The sequence below is a fragment of the Nicotiana sylvestris genome, chromosome 5 (assembly GCF_000393655.2).
Source record: "Nicotiana sylvestris chromosome 5, ASM39365v2, whole genome shotgun sequence".
Lineage (NCBI taxonomy): Eukaryota > Viridiplantae > Streptophyta > Magnoliopsida > Solanales > Solanaceae > Nicotiana > Nicotiana sylvestris.
The window spans coordinates 43,475,453-43,487,604 of NC_091061.1; positions in this window are offsets into that span (position 1 = coordinate 43,475,453).

Genomic DNA, 12,152 nt, shown 5'->3' on the forward strand with positions numbered 1-12,152 from the left:
TAACCGATCAAATCAACCCGGAATGACATGACCGAGCTTCTCCAACTCTCAAAATCACATTCCGACCCCGATATCACAAAAGTCAACTATAGGTCAAACTTCTCCATTTTCCAAACTTCAACTTTTCCAACTTTCGCCAAAATGCCTCAATTTTCCCTACAGACCACCAAATCCGAATCCGGATGCGCGCCTAAGTCCAAAATCACCATACGAAGTTGTCGAGATCACCCATGACCCATTCCGGGGCCGTTTACTCAAAAGTCCAATTTCGGTCAAATTTTCACTATTTAAACTTCCAAACCTAGGTTCATTCTTCCAATTCAATTCTGATTCAGATGAAAATTGAATCCAACCATGCACACAAGTCGATACACCTAATGTGAAGTTGCTCGAGACCTCAAACAACAAAATCGGGCGTAACTGCTCAAAACGACCAGTCGGGTCGTTACAACAAATTTCTCTGAACATCCCTGAAATTTACCTCATCGTCTTCATTTTCTTCATCATCATAAGGATAAGCCATCAGCGCGAACAGTGAATCATACTTCGTTACTTCAGTTTCCACTGCCATCAAGGAACTATTTTCTGCATCTAGTTCCCTTTCTGATTCACTGGAGGAGTCTCCCCAAGCAGCAAGATCTTGTTTCACAATATTGTCAGTTGCACTCTTTCGACTGAATCGTTTGTCCGGAACCAGGTCCCTTTTCCCTGCTTTGTTAGGGTTTTGTTTGTATTTCTCCTATTTCGCAAGTGGACAGTCTTTGATGAAATGCCCTGGCTTTCCACACCTGTGACAAAGATCATTGCTCCTTGCTTTACTTGAACTGCCCCTCTTTGGTATACCACCATTACTTCGAACCATCTTTTGAAATCTTTTAGTAAGATAGGCCATATCACTATCTTCTTCACTCAAGTTACTGCTTTTAGCCTTGAGTACCAAGTTCTTTTCATTCTTTGGCTCTCTTCTTTCACTGTCTTTCTTTCTTTTCATCTCGTATGTCTTCAGATTGCCAATCAACTCATCCATGGTTAGAGTTTGTAGATCTTTAGCTTTAGTGATGACATTTACCTTACTTTCCCAGGAACAAAGTAGAACACTGAGGATTTTTCTTTCAAGCTTGTTTCTGGGAATAACATCTCCAAGTGAATAAAGTTCATTTATAATGGATGTGAATCTGGTATGCATATCCTGTATAGACTCATCATCCTTCATCCTGAAGAGCTCATGCTCTATGGTGAGCATGTCAATCTTGGATTGTTTATCCTGAGTAGTTCCTTCGTGTGCAGTTTGCAACGCTTCCCATATTTCTTTGGTAGTATCACAAGCTGAGACTCTGTTGTACTCATCGGGTCCTATACCACATACCAAAATTTTCTTAGCGCTATAGTTCTTTTCTATAGCTTTTCTGTCAATATCACTATACTCCTTTCTGTCTTTTGGCACCATTGGTCCAGTTTCTTCAAGCTTCTTCATAGGAACATGTGGACCATCACAAATGATGTCCCACAGTTCTGAATCTTCGGCCATTATAAAATTATGTGTGCGAGTCTTCCACCAGCCGTAAGACTAACCATTGAATCTAGGAGGTCTGTAGGTTGATTGTCCTTCCTCAAAGTTGAGTGGAGCAGCCATTGAGATCATTTCTAAGTGCTAACCTTTCAGAAAAAACCCGCTCTGATACCAATTGTTAGTTTGTATGAGTTCACCAAATAGTAGAGTACCTGGTCCTCTATGAGATTAAGCTGAAAATGCTACTAAAACTGTAAGTAAAGAAGACAAGGGATTTTTACGTGGAAAAATCCCACACAAGGGAATAAAACCACGACTTACACTTGTATACTTTTAACTTCACTAACTTGCAATCTCACTATTACAAGCTACTTTGTAATAACCCTATTACAAAGACTTCAACTAACTTGTGATGCTCTCATCACAAGCCACATTGTGACTCTTCTAGTTACAAAGACTTTAACCTTATGACTAATCCTAGTCACAACATAAACTCGAAAGTTTACGGATTTTTGGTTTTCCTATGACAAAGCTTCTAAGAAAGCAAGATAGGAGATACAATGAAGAGCAAATAACAAGATTACAACTCAACTACGGATATACATAAACTCATTATGAAACTGATCCTTAGTGGAGTTGTCTTCTTGTTCTTGACACACTAGTGACTTCAATGCCGGATGAACACGGTTATGCTTGAGAGAATATCACTGAATGCACAAGTCCATTTTTATGCCTTGCACCAGGTTGTTATACTACAAAAGTCATCACAATGGATGGTAATATCAATTCTTGGTACACACTTCTTCCCAATGAGAAGTGACTGTTGCACTGTCTGCTGCACAGTCACTTTTGTGCAGTTGCATTTCAACTGTAAAGTTGACTTGTACTTTTGTCATAGAACACTAAGGGATCAGGTCCCAGTTGTGTTCCTCTTTTGTAACAGTTGCGAGATAGTCACTTTCTGCTGTTGCGTTCCAGCTGTACAATTGACTTGTACTTATGTTAGAGAAAAGGGACCAGGTCCCTGTTGTGTTTCTCTTTGTAATAGTTACGAATAGTCACTGACTTGTACTTCTGTCAGAGAGCCTGAAGGGACCAGGTGACCATGTCCCTGTTGTGTTCCTCTCTGTCGTTGTTCATTCATTTGCTGGAGATTAGACTTGACATTATTCACATGAAATGTATACCATGTGGGTTAGGTTCTCTATCTGGTTCTTCACAATAAGTTTGTTAGATCATCAAAACATAAGAAGCATAAGGCAAAGATATTGAAAACCCATCATATTGGAGCTTTATTTACTTAAGCAAATGAATGTTTATGTAAATGTACTTTTAAAGATGGAAGGAATAAATCAAAGTTCTTTTGTTTTTATCTTATTTCTTTTCCAAATGATATGTCAAGTTATTTTCTGTTTGAAAGTTAATTAAACTTCAAATACTTGTGCCACAGTGAATAGGAGGCGTCCTCTTCAAGAGCATCGTATACATAAGTGCCCTCTCTCTTATGAAACCCTCATAGTCAAAGGGTAGATTCCGGAAGTATGAATGCCCGATATTAAAGTTAACGGATGTAAAAAGAATTTTCGAGCTTTATCAGTTATAGAAAAAGAATATTTTTTGCACAACACTTAAGTAAAAGATTTCTTTCATTACTTAAAATGCCAAACTCAATAAAGAAGTTTTGACATAGTTACAACGGAAAATTAGAATATATACATCAATCAATTTTGCATGCAGAGCCCGAGGGAAGAGAAGAGTTTTCAGCTTCCTTTGCAGATAAAGGTTGTTCCATATCCAGTTCAAGGACTTCATCCTTATCTTCTTCTTCTTCTTCATTTTCCCCTTAGGTTCTCGAATACTCAAAGCTAGTGTTCGAGGAACTTGAAGAGATGAGTCGAGCATGAGTATTTTCGAGGGCAGTTGCCTCTAACTTACGAGCATTAGCAATGCAATCATCAATGTTCACAATGCCTTATTTGGCCTCCTCAAAGTCTTCCTCCTCATTTGGTAAATTGCATAAGTTTTCTCGAGAAGGAGTCTTCTTGGTCTTGGAGTTTAGCTCGGAGCTTCTCCATCTTGGTTTATAGCTGATTGTTTTCAACCCTCACAATGTCATAGGATCGGTCAAGGCCATATTTCTATTCGCATATCACCGATTTTTCTCCATGAGCTTTCTGAGTCTTTCTTCCATTTTGGCTCTCTTCTCTTTGGCGGCAATAGTCTTTTCGGTTTTCAAACGTAAGCCTGCTTCGAGGTTATTGATTTGCTCCACAAAAGCAGACTCACATTCAGCTGTGGCAGTTACAACATCCTGCAGCTCAGCCCATTTGGCCTTCAAATCTTTAACATCATCATGTAATTGAGTAGCCTCTTGGCTGTGGGCCATTCTATCTTGCCCTGATTGCTCCTGATGTTAGCTTAAAGTATATATATTTATATGTATATCGCCTCATATTTTACTTTTGTCTCATGGATTTAGGATGTACAATGTGTTGATTTATATTAATTTGAGATGTTTTATGTGTAAGAATGATGCGGGAGCAATTGGGGGCAAAATGTGTGAAATAAGAGCCAAAACGGACGAAAAAAGGAAAATTTGAATTTGCAGCGCCTAGCCCTACCTGTGGCACTATAAACAGAAACTCCAAATTGGCAGCACCATGGAGTGCACCTGGCGTTAGGCTGGGCACCGGTGGCGTGAAACTTGTCCAAATTCGTCCGGGACAAGGTTATTTCTACCCAAGACCCCTCTAACTCGTATAAAAGGAGTTCTAAACCTATTTTAGGGGGATATCTAACATATTTTGAAGGGGCTCGAACATACTTTGAAGGATAATTCACGTGGGGGGAACACACACCACGTTTGGAGGAGGCTTCTAACTAGTTTTTCTTCTCTTCTCTTCCTTTAATCTCATAGCTTATTAGTTCTAGAGATTTGGGTGTTGCTATAGTTTGAAGCTTGAATTGTTCTTATTATTTTATCATATTGGTCTATTTATTCAATCTTGCGTTTAATTATTTGATTGCTTGATCACCAATTGAATATTATCTACGAATCTAGGATTGAACTCGGGAGAGGAAATTCTAGATTATATTAAGATTGAGTAGAGTAAGATCATAACTCTTAGGGGGGTGGATTTGCGGTTAGGATAGGAATATACGTAATCTCCTTTCTTGGTTACTATATAGAAACTATTAATGCGTTCTTGTTAATTCTAATTCCATAGGAATATAGGCGTTAGATTAACTTGAATAGGCGATTTGTACTTCGGGAGAAGGCTACGAGCAATATTAACCCTGTCAACCAATAAACCAGATAAATTAATTAGACGATTTAAGTGAAAAACTCAACGGGATTGTTAGCTAACCCATAACTCTAGAATATTCACTCACATTGAATTCGTCGTTAAACTTGTTGTTGTTTTATTTAATCTTCTTGTTTGCTGATTAAATTTAGTTAAATATTCAAACGTTAGGATTTACTTGAATAGATTAATTGTTTGGTTTAATTTAGTTGATAGTTAATCACAAGTCCCTGTGAGTACGATATCTGGACTTACAATCCTATATTACTTGTACGACCATGTATACTTGGGTGTGCATTTGGAAGCAACAAGTTTTTGGCGCCATTGCCAGGGACTTAGAAATTAACTATTTTACTAGATTGGATTTTTATTTTTGTCTACTCAAGTTTTTTTATTTTTATCTTAGTTTAATATTTTACTATCTTTGTTGATATGGCATCTTGGAATGAGAATTGGTCGAATATTGGTTATTCTTTTTATGTCGATCCTTGTCCATATTGTGGAGGACCACACTTAGGACAAAATTGTGCATCTCAATTATATGAGTGAAATTTGTGTAATGTGTGTGGTTGTCAAGGAGGCCATTGGGATGAATGTCCTAATTCTTGTTATCCTTCTCCGAGCAAAGTGTGCTCTTATTATGGACATGATGAGGCAAGCATCCGAGCAACAAGATAAAAATCAAAAGTCTATACAAAGAATTAGTGCATCAATCATGAGAATGAAGGCCGAGGCGGAAGAAGTGGCTAAAGAGAGCGAGTTCCCACAAGAAGATAATTTTGAAGAAGCAGATATAGTGAGCCAATCATGGCTAGAGGAACAAGCTCAACTGATAAAATCTTATGAGTATCTTCATAATGGTCTTTCAAATATTATAGAACAACTAATAGAAGGAAGAACTACGCTCAGGCAAGATATAAACCAATTTGGCTTAGATATCCATGACATGCAGGCTCAATTGAATAAAAAGGTTGAGGCATCTGATGTCCCACAACCAATTTTTGTGGATACTGGCCAGCCTGTGGAGCGAAAAGAGGAATTCCAACTATTCGACCAAAATATTATTAATGATGCCAAGGTTAGCGAAGAGTGCAAAATTGAGGATGTCAAAAATAATGCAGCTTTGGAGTTAGAGCGTATTGGACCTCATTCTAATCATTTTTCAACATTGTGTTAGGCTGGTGACATGGAAATTGATCCATTCGAGCATATGAAGGAGTCAATAAATGAGGAACAAAGTGTTATATTCTGAAATTTTCCATACCAAGGAGACAAAATGACATTCCTCACTTAAGGGCCAAGAAGTGCAAGATGTGATATCTATTGCTTGGTTCCTCTATTTTCATACCACCTCCCATGGAACGTGATAGAAAAATTGATGTAAAATTGGGGGCGCAATTCATATTTTCAAAGTGGTAGGAAAAGTGGTGAAAGTGATGGCGTCGTGCCGCGATGTTAAATCAAGCGCTTGTTGGGAGGCAACCCAATTTATTTTTCTTTTTTTTTGCTCTTTTTTTTATTGTGTTATTATTTGTAGTGCTATTTTTGTATTTCGTAGGCGTACGAGCATGGAGTCAAAGCCAATAGGCATGTGCAAAAGCGAGCAGGCGGTTGAAACTAAGTGTGAGATACCTGCACAAGGGATCATACTTGGAAGAAGTCTGAGTATCCCGTGAGCTGCTAATTCTTCGGCCTTTGGCCTACCAGGGAATCTCTTTTAACATCTTATTATTTTCAGTGTGCATTGAGGACATTACACACTTTTATGTGTGGGGTGAGGAGAGTGTCTGGGTGATTTTCCGTGCGTTCCTAATTTAATTGTAGTACTTTTTCTTAGTATACTAACTTTTGTGTAAAAAAATGGAAAAAAAATGAAAAATCGGAAAATTTGGATTTTTCTCGACAATGAATTTTGTGGACAGCTTTCTTGAGGGATTAAACTCCAATAAAAAAATAAAAAAATGAAATAAGGGTGAAAAATAGAAAAATCCAAAAATAGGTCTTTTATTTTTCTTTAGGTATCAATAATCCCCCGTAATTTTTCTTTGCGCATCGGGTTTTTTCCATAGGATGTAGTTTGAACCGGGTAGTAATTTTTTATTTTTAGAGAAGACTAGGACTTTAGGAAATAAAAGGAGGAAGGGTGATGAACTTAGGTTCCTTTGACTTGTTTGATAGTAGCATATTTAAGCTTTGGCCTGTGGAGTATTTTCCCAATGTCTTGAAATTATTCATGATGCCTTGATAAAATTGGATAGCATGTTTTGTGACGCCTATATCTCTTTTGCTTGACTTATGTTCAATTTGTGCTTAATGCTTAATATCTTGTGGCTCTGTGAATACTTGCATTGTTGAGAGTCGGAATGAGACCGTCTTTAGTGAGTCATGTGCCATGTGTGAAGTGAGGTTTGTATAGTCCATGTCATTGTGATTGAGTCTAGAAATTGCCCGGTATGTGAGTTGAAGCGAAATTTTAGGTGATGCTCCGTTTGAAAAATAATTTTAGTCTTTCTTTGATCTTTTTGAGCTTAATGCTTATCACAAAATAAAATCTATCCCTAGTAAACTCTTTTGAGCCTATAGACTTTTATTTTGACGCCCAAATTACGAGCCTATACCCTTTTTTTCTTGATTGACATTATTTGGATCTTGTTACCTCTGAAAGCACTTTAATTGTGAAATGAGCGCTAGAAAAAGTAAGGGCTAAGTGTGGGGTGGCTTTTGAGTGGAACCAAAAGAAGAAGAAAGGTGAACTTGTTTTGTAAAATAATACACCACTAGCGGAAATTAAAAAAGAAAAAAAAAGAATAGTTGAAAGAAAAAAAAGAAGAAAAAGAAAGAAAAAAATTCGAAGAAGAGAAGGAAAAATTGAGATGATTAAATTGTTGTCTTTTTCTTGGTAGTGGGGTATAAATAAATTAAAGTAGTGCTTAAAGAAAGAGGGAATCATTTTGGGAGTGATCTTGTTTGTGAAATTGAATTGGATTGAAGATTTACGCTTAAAGTTTATTATGTGATGTGTTAAAGTTCTTAGCAGGGTGAACCACTAATCTTAAATATATCATACCCGTCTCTTAGCCCACATTACAACCATATAAAATCCTAATTGATTTTAGATAGAGTGAGCCTACATTAGTGGAGATTTATATTATGGGCAAGCATATGGTACATTATGCATGCATGTGACTTCTTTGTGAGAGTGAGAGATTTTATTTGATACATGTGGGTATTTGATCATGAGATTCGAATGTGTGGATTCAACATACTCTCTTGTTCTTGTTGTGAGGGAACATGGTTTCACGAGGGATAGATAACATTATTAGACTTCTCCATGATATTGGGTGTTCAAGTTATGGGTGCATTGTGATATTGAGTTGGCTTTTGAGGCTATGATTGTTATGAGCATGTTGTCTTTGTTGTGAATATATGAAGAATGGCATAAGTAAAGGGAAGTGTAAGTGATTGCATATGCTACAGTTTAATTGTTGCTATCAACCATGGTCATTGGTATAGTGTATGTTGAAAAAATAAAATTAAATAGCTCTTCCCTAGTTGAGATGTACGTTGTTGGGGGTATATTTGTTAGTCCCATTGCTCTAGGATGAGCAAGAGTCTAAGTGTGGGGCGTTGAATTTAGCTTAAAGTGTGTGTGTGTCTGTGTGTGTGTGTCTGTGTGTATGTATATATATATCGCCTCATGTGTTTACTTTTGTTTCGTGGATTTAGGATGTAAAATGTGTTGATTTATATTAATTTGAGGTGTTTTTATGTATAGGAATGATGCGGGAGCAATTGGGGGCGAAATGTGCAAAATTAGAGCCAAAATGGACGAAAACAGAAAAATTGGAATTTTGTAGCGCCACAGGCAGCGCCTAGCCCTACCTGTGGCGCCATAAATAGAAACTCCAAATTGGCAGCACCATGGAGGGCACCGGTGGCGTGAAACTTGTCCAAATTTACCCGGCATAAGGTTATTTTTACCCAAGACCCCTCTAACTCATATAAAAGGAGTTCTAAACCTATTTTGGGGGGATATCTAACATATTTTGAAGGGGGTCGAATATACTCTGAAGTAGAATTCACGTGGGGGAACACACACCACGTTTGGAGGAGGCTTCTAACTAGTTTTTCTTCTCTTCTCTTCCTTTAATCTCATAGTTTATTAGTTCTAGAGTTTTGGGTGCTGCATGAACGTTGTAATTTGGAGCTTGAATTATTCTTATTATTTTATCATATTGGTCACTTTATTCAGTCTTGCGTTTAATTATTTGATTGCTTGATTACCAATTGAATACTATCTACGAATCTAGGATTGAACTCTGGAGATGGAATTCTAGATTGCATAAAAGATTGAGTAGAGCAAGATCTTAACTCTGAGGGGGGAGGGATTTGCAGTTAGGATAGGAATATACCTAATCGCCTTTCTTGGTTACTATAAAGGAATTATTAATGCATTCTTGTTAATTCTAATTCCATAGGAATATAGGTGTTAGATTAACTTGAATAGGCAATTTGTACTTCGGGAGAAAGCTACGAGCAATATTAACCATGTCAACCAATAAACCAAATAAATTAATTAGACGATTTAAGTGAAAAACTCAACGGAATTATTAGCTAACCCATAAATCTAGAATATTCACTCACTTTGAATTTGTCGTTAAACTTGTCGTTGTTTTCTTTAATCTCCTTATTTGCTACTCTAGATTAAATTTAGTTAAATATTCATACGTTAGGATTTACTTGAATAGATTAATTGTTTGGTTTAATTTAGTTGATAGTTAATCACAAGTCCTTGTGGGTATGATATCTTGACTTACAATCCTATATTACTTGTATTGCCACGTATACTTGCGTGTGCGTTTGGGAGCAACAGCTCCAATTAGGTTTCGAGCTCGCCCATTTGAAAAACATTTGCTTCCAAAACTGGGAGGCGCTCAGCAAGCTGGTTCCTTCGGCAGCAAGCTAATTTTGTTCAGCAGTGAGTTCCTTTTTGTCAATGATTAGCTTTTGTAGGCCCTCAGAGGCAAGAAGTTTAGCCTTAAAGACTTAAAAATTAAAGTAATTAGAATGAAGTTTTGCAGGAAAAAAAGAGAAGAAGTTTAAATTGATATCTGAGCAGAATAGTGCATGTTGTTGTTGATTAAACACTCAGCAAAAAGAGACACCACTATTTTCCAATCTTTGTCTGTGGCAAAGGGCTTCAAATAATTAGCAACCTCCACCAACTTGGAAAGTAGGTGACATTCAATTGAAACGGTAAGAATGACATTACTAGAGTTTTGGATTGATGTTGGGTAAGTATTTCCAAATTCCCATGGTCCGACCATGGAAATGAACATCTTATGTTTGTTCGGTTGGGCAGGTGGAGAGGTAGAAATTGGTGTAGAAGGTGTTACGGTTGTGGTTGGTGTAGAAGTTGATGGAAAAAGAATGTCAGGGGAAGAACTCCTCTAAACAAAAATGGCAGCAGGAGCACGAGACTCGGTTTTTTCAACTACTTCCATTAACGAGAAGAGTTCTTGAACTTCCCCCGGTTGAGCATCCAGTTTAACATTTGATTAAGTAGGGGGAGGTTTTTTCTTCTTTGAAGAGGAATTATTTCATCATTAGTTCCTTCTTCATCAAGGACCATTGTAGCTGGTCCAATTAGAGTTTCTTTTGTTGAAGCTTTCTCCGGGTCCCAGCCGTAGAGATATGTTTTCTCTTTGTTTTTTGTCTTTTGGCTGGAACTCCGGGACAAGGCACCTTCACCGAAAATGAGAGAAGCTTCACGAGCCCTTTTCTTGCTAAGGACAATTGCAATTATCGTTGAGCCTTCTCTGGGTCATCAGAGATGTCACCAACAGGGAAAACAATAGATCCCTTCGGAAGGCCTGTGTTTTGCAAAAGAGAGTCAACAAATTGATTCTGAATCATGATTGAAGATTGAAATAAAGAAAGAGGAACTTTCACGTACCATGGTTTTTGGCTTTCCAACTGAATATGGGGAGAATTTCTTTTCACCTATGGGAGTCCGGTGTAGAAATGTCTAGAATATTTTGTACCCATTGAGTCAATTTTTGTACTAATGATAGTTCCCAACGGGTAGCTTGAGTAAGGAAAATAATAGTTAACGAAGAAGGGATTTTTCTTCAACACAATAGAGGAAAAGATGTTTCAAAACCTACGAGTAAAATTCCAGGATTCAAGAATAGCAGGAGCTATCACCGGTAGGATTTCTCTGGTGGTAATGATAACGAACCGCTCCATCCAGCCATGATCGTTATCATCGTTGACGCCGGTAACAATGGCATGGTGGCCACATTTGCTGAGTTTAATCACACCTCCTTGGAAGTTCTTCGGGGAGAAGAGGTTGATCAAATGTGTGAGTAAGGGTTTCCATAGCCTCGGAGCATAGTTTTCGAAGGCAAACCACCATATGCCATATTGATGGACTCATATATGGCAAGCAGATATGGTAGCAGTGGAAAAATTCTAAAATTATGGGGTCAATATTTTGACTTAACTTTAAAGTAAAAGGGTATGTATAAACGTACATGAACCCTGATTTGCTAAAAGGTCAATATTATTCTAGTCGCAATCTTTCTTCATGACGGGAATGGTAACATGGCAAATAGAAGAATGATACCTACAGACATGCCAATTTCTATCATTATGGGGGTTGATAATTTCCTTTTGGACATGAAAATGTTATTGTAAGTTAAGCTAAAGAGATATGATGGTGTAAACAATAGGAGGCTCGGATTCAACATCGACTTTCTTCGTTTTGTTCTTTTTAAGGCCACCACCGATGATAATGCTAGAGTTTCCAGGGACAGAAGAAGTAGGAGATATGGTGATAGTTTATATGAGTCCACCAAACTATAGAGTACCAGGTCCTCTATGAGTTTCTACTGAGAATACTAATAAAACAGTAAGTAAATAAGACAGGGAGTTTTACATGAAAAAAATCCTTGTTCAAGGGGATAAAAAACCACAATCTACACTGGTAAGATTTCAATTTCACTATGATCAACTTTTAGATTACAACCTATGCAATCTAGGAATTAAACTCTTAATCCCTCACTAACTCGTAATACACCTATTATAATCCACTTTGCAATACACATATTAAAAAGACTTCAACTCATGACTAACTCTAGGCACGACACAAACTCAAAGGGTTTATGGTTTTACAAAAGGGTTCCTAAATAACGCTTCTAGCTGAGCAATTTAGGAATTACAATAAGAACAATAATAAAAGTTATAACTCAACTAAGGACAACAAAATACTAGATTTAGGAACTAGTCTATAGTAGCGTTTTACATTGTTCTTCAGGCTCTTGAGAATTAAGTTC